The 5,120-nt window shown below is 38.9% G+C and overlaps 1 pseudogene; it reads right to left on the bottom strand.

The window, feature by feature from the left end:
* Positions 1 to 1,675: 1,675 nt before the first annotated feature.
* Positions 1,676 to 2,712, bottom strand: LOC131508416 (52 kDa repressor of the inhibitor of the protein kinase-like; annotated as a pseudogene).
* Between the last annotated feature and the right edge of the window lie 2,408 nt (positions 2,713 to 5,120).

Genomic DNA, 5,120 nt, shown 5'->3' with positions numbered 1-5,120 from the left:
TCCCGGGGCTGTGGGATCGAGCTCTGCGTAAGGCTCGGTGCTGAGCGTGGAGCCTGCTTGAGTTTCTCTCTCTCTCCCTCTGCCCCTCTGTCCCACTCACGTTTTGTAAAATAAAAAATAAATAAAATGACTAAACTGAAACAATTCCAAAGTGCCCTTAGCAGAGATCCCATAGAAGTATAATGTGGCACTTTCAATGCTATCTTCTGGAAGAACAGTTAAGTAAGTAGATTATCAATGGCTAATGAACTCAATGAGAGGTCGATAGGTCATAAGTGGCCTACATCTGCCTGACAGCTTTTCTGTAAGATGTTCCCAAATTTCTTAGATTTTTCCAAATATTAAACATAAGAGAAAACCTACTTTAAAAGTCTCCTAGGTATTTTAAATGGTTTCTGAGTTATCTGTAGGAAGCTCTTACTTGTACAGTTTGATATATGTATCTGCCATTAAATACAGATCATGTTTTATATCAAAATTTATGTTAAGCAAAGCCAAGTTACTTGGCCTTTGGTCTATCAAAGTGTCCCTCAGTTATGCTTTGAGACACTTCTGCCCATTTTCATAGTGTTCATTCTCAACTTTCATCACAGGAAGATCTTACATAGGACTTTCAGCAATGCAGAAGCATCAGAAAAAAAACTTGATGTCTGGAAGACGCAAGGCTTTGTAAGTCATAGGTAGAAACTCTCTATCTTTCCCTCTGTTTCCACTTGATTCTCCAACAATGAAACTCACCCGAGAGTGTGTTGGGACTGGGTAAGTCACTTCTGTACACGTCAGCACGGCGCTCCTCCGATGTATTAAATTTGAGCTGTTCCATGACAGAGGGTACCAGAGATGAGCCTTTAAGAGCTTTGAGGTGCTGTTCTGAGAATATATCTTTCAGTACCTGAATAATGTGCTCCATGGTTGGAACACTTAGAGTTTCTTTATAGTAACTCTCAGAGGTTAGCTGAGATCCCAGGTTACCTTGCCGGGCTTTGCGGATTTTCCCATGGAGTTTCAGCTGAGTATCAAGTTTCATTGCCAAATCTGTGGCCTCTTCAAACCAAAATTCATGATAAACTTCAATATATTCCATCATTTCATTTAGTCAATGCAGCACTAGAGTTAAGCTACTGACTGCAAAGAAGACATCGGACGTTTGCCCCTGAAGATTTTCCAAAGGCTCTTGTAAAAAGATAGAACATTTTTAAGAACATCAATGGTAACCATGAAATCAGAATCTGTTTCTAGAGTACAAATGCTCTACCAGTTATATAGTCATTCCAGCTAATATTTTTGTCACTATTTATATCATTGAAACACAAAACAAGTGGTTGTAGGAGGTCCTCCAAAATTTCCAAAGCATCACGCCTGCCTGTCCACTCAGAATGGCAAGTTTCCTTCAGTTCTTTTACCCTTTTCCTCATTGCTCTGAAAGAGGACAGAAATTGCATTGCCAAGCTCTAAAAGCAGTTATAGAGATGGATGGAAGAAAGAACAAACGTCCTCTATCGTTCCTAATGCAACAGATGCTCCCACAACAAGCACTGAATTTGCCAATCACATATTTAAGACACAGGAAGAGCAAAGTGTGTAGACAGCTTGGAGATATTTCTCTAAAGGTCTAGAGGCAACAACTTGTGTTTTGGAAGAAAATCCACTGGACACAGTGTAAGACTAGCCAGGTTCAGTCCCCACTTCTCAGTTACCGTCGTGTGAGATTTCACAGGCAAAATGTCTGCAGCAGCTTTGTAAGGCAAGAGGCCCACAAATTCCTCTCTTAGGTTATGAGACAAATCAACAAACCTCACCAACACAGGCAAGTGTTCTTCCCCTGCCACGTCCTCTACGTCGTCAGTGATGAAGTGAGATACTCTCATTTCCCTGAGCGGTTTCCTCCCGAATACCGCTCTCACAGACCTCTAGCACCTGTGTCTGCTGTGTTTTTGAGCAGAACAACGTGTTAACCACTGTTGTCTGAAAGCACTTTCTCAGAACCTCTTGCCAGAATTTACCCAGCATGCCAGCAGTGCTTGAAAGTTATCAGGAGTAAAGAGACCCTCTGGGAGTTCATCAGTTTCACACTCATCCAGAAGTATGTTTTGTTTTCCTGTATGAACCAAAATTTCAAATAAAGATTTTAAGTTTTCTTTGTTTTCTTTTTTACTCAAGGGTTAAAGGTAAAATTTCTTCAACCTGTTCTTTATTACCTTCTCCAGCACTGGGGTTCTGAGCATTGCTATTGTTTCTTTCTTTATGTTTTGTTCCTGTTCAAAGGTTTTATCAGTCTTTTTCTATTTCAATGTCCTGATTTAATCTTCACTCAATTGTTTTGTTTTCTGTATCACTACTGGATTGTTCAAATGACTGGTAAGATTAAATATTGTTGGTCTTACATTATCTCGAAGAACTGTCCTATACAGACCCTCCCAATGACTTCACAACTATCTGCTTTAATTTTGAGAAATAAAATGACCCAATCATTCATTAGTTATCTGATACCTCTGCAAAATATACTGTTCTGTAGATCTTAGAGGTCTCAGAGTGTCTGGCATATAATTGATAAGTTATTTACTTGATCAGGTGTTTTATCCTCTAAGTCTGCTCTCTATAATTCTCCCCCCACTTCTGGAATCTGGCCAGATCCTGGGGGAACCTGAAGAAGGCTAGATCCCACTATATGCTCTTCCTTTTGGAGTTGGCAGCACTGCAGAAGTTTAGCATCATTGTCCACCTGCTGACTGGCCCAGCCCCCTCCTGTCCTACAGCCCCTCCTCCCCCTGAGGGAGAGGAAAGCCAGGCCCCAGTAATGGCAGATGGGTCCTCTAACTTATATTTTAGATATAAGTTTTTATATGTAACTCTCATGGCAGCCACAAAGCAAAAACTATAGTAAAAACACAAAAGCTAAAAAGGAAGGAATAGGGGCGCCTGGATGGCTCGGTCGATTAAGCGTCCGACTTCCGCTCAGGTCATGGTCTCACGGTCCGTGAGTTCAAGCCCCGTGATGGGCTCTGTGCTGATAGCTCAGAGCCTGGAGCCTGTTTTGGATTCTATGTCTCCCTCTCTCTCTGCCCCTCCCCTGTTCATGCTCTCTCTCTGTCTCAAAAATAAATAAACATTAAAAAAAAAATTTAAAGGAAGGAATATAAGTCTAAAGAAAGTCATCATACTACAAAGGAAGAATGCAAGAACAAGAGAACTACAAAAAAAAAGCCAGAAAGCAATTCCTAAAATGGCAATAAGTACATATCTATCAATAATTATTTTAAACAAAAAAGAACTAAATTTTCTCATCAAAAGGTATAGAGTGGCTAAATGGATAAAAAAACAAGATCCATCTAAATGTTATCTATAAGAGAGTCACTTTAGATGTGAGAACACAGACTGAAAATGAAGGGATGGAAAAATATGTTCCATGCAAATGGAAACCAAAAGAAAGCTGGGGCAGCTGAACTTATACCAGACAAAATAGACTTTAAAACAAAGACTGAATGTAATAGGAGGCAAATAAGGGCATTGCATAATGATAAAGACGTCAATTCAACATTTATTAACATTTATGCACCCAACATAGAAGTACCTAAACATATAAAGCAAATATTAACAGGCCTAAAGGGAGAAGGGCAACATAGTAATATTAGAGGACTTTTTAAAGTTTATTTATTTTGAGAGAGAGAAAGGGGGGGGAGGGGGGGAGGGGGGGAGGGAGGGAGGGAGGGAGAGGGAGAGGAAGAGGGAGACAATCTCAAGCAGGCTCTGCACTGTCAGCATGGAGCCTGATGTGGGGCTTGAACCTATGGACCATGAGATCATACCCGAGCCAAAACCAAGAGTCAGACATTCAATTGACTGAGTCACCCAGGTGCCCCATATTAGAGGACTTTAATACCCTACTTTCATCAATGGATAGATCATCCAAAAAGAAAATTAATAAAAAAAACTTGGCCTTAAATGGCATGTTAGACTAGATGGATGTAACAGATATTTACAGAATATTCTATCTAAAAGCAGAATACACATTCTTCTAAAATATGCATGGAAATTCTCTAGGATAGAATATATGTTAGTCCACAAAAGAAGTCTTAATAATTTAAGATGGCTGAAATCACGTTAAGTAACTTTTGTGACCACGATGGTATGAAACTAAAAATCTATTACATGAAAAAAACCGGAAAATTCACAAATATGTGGAGGCTAAGTGACATGCTACTCAACAACTAGTGGGTCAAAAAGGAAATCAAAAGATAGAAGAAATACCTTGAGACAAATGAAAATGGAAATACTATATACCAAAATTTATAGATTCAGCTAAAGCAGTTCTAAGAGAGAAGCTCATAACATCAGCCTACCTCAACAAGCAAGAAAAGTCTCCAATAACCTAAATTTACACTTCAAGGTACTAGAAAACAAAGAACAAATGAAACCCAAAGATAGTAGAAGGAAAGAAATGACAAGTATTAGGGCAGAGGTAAATAAAATGGAAACTAAAAAGACAATAGAAAAGGTCAATGAAAGAACTGGTTCTTTGAAAAGATAAACAAAATTTAAAAACCTTCCGGGCACCTGGGTGGCTCAGTCGGTTAAGCGTCTGGCTTCAGCTCAGGTCATGATTTCATGGTCTGTGAGTTTGAGCCCCACATCGGGCTCTGTGCTGACAGCTCAGAGCCTGGAGCCTGCTTCCGATTCTGTGTCTCCCTCTCTCTCTGCCTCTCCCCAACTCATGCCCTCTCTCTCAAAAATAAGTGAAACTTGAAAAAAAATTAAAGAAAAAAACCCTTCAGCTAAATTCACTAAGAAAAATAAAAATGGAGAACTTAAATGAGTAAAATCAGAAGTAAAGAAAAGCTATTTCAACTGATACAAAGGATTATTAAAAACTATTTACAATTATAAATCAATAAATTTAAATAAATTCCTAGAAACATAAAATCTACCGAAGTGGAACCATAAATAAGTAGAAAATCTGAATGACAAATTACTAGTAAGGAGATTGAATCAGTGATCAAAACCTTCCCAACAAATAAAAGTCCAGGACCAGACAGCATTAGTGGTGAATTCTACCAAACATTCAAAGAAGAATTAATACCAATCCTTCTCAAACTCTTCTAAAAAACTAAAGAGGAGGAGAC

The sequence above is a fragment of the Neofelis nebulosa genome, chromosome 4, assembly GCF_028018385.1.
Source record: "Neofelis nebulosa isolate mNeoNeb1 chromosome 4, mNeoNeb1.pri, whole genome shotgun sequence".
Taxonomy (NCBI): Eukaryota; Metazoa; Chordata; class Mammalia; order Carnivora; family Felidae; genus Neofelis; species Neofelis nebulosa.
Note: the sequence above shows the minus strand (reverse complement) of the source record. Positions and strands in the feature narration are given on the sequence as shown.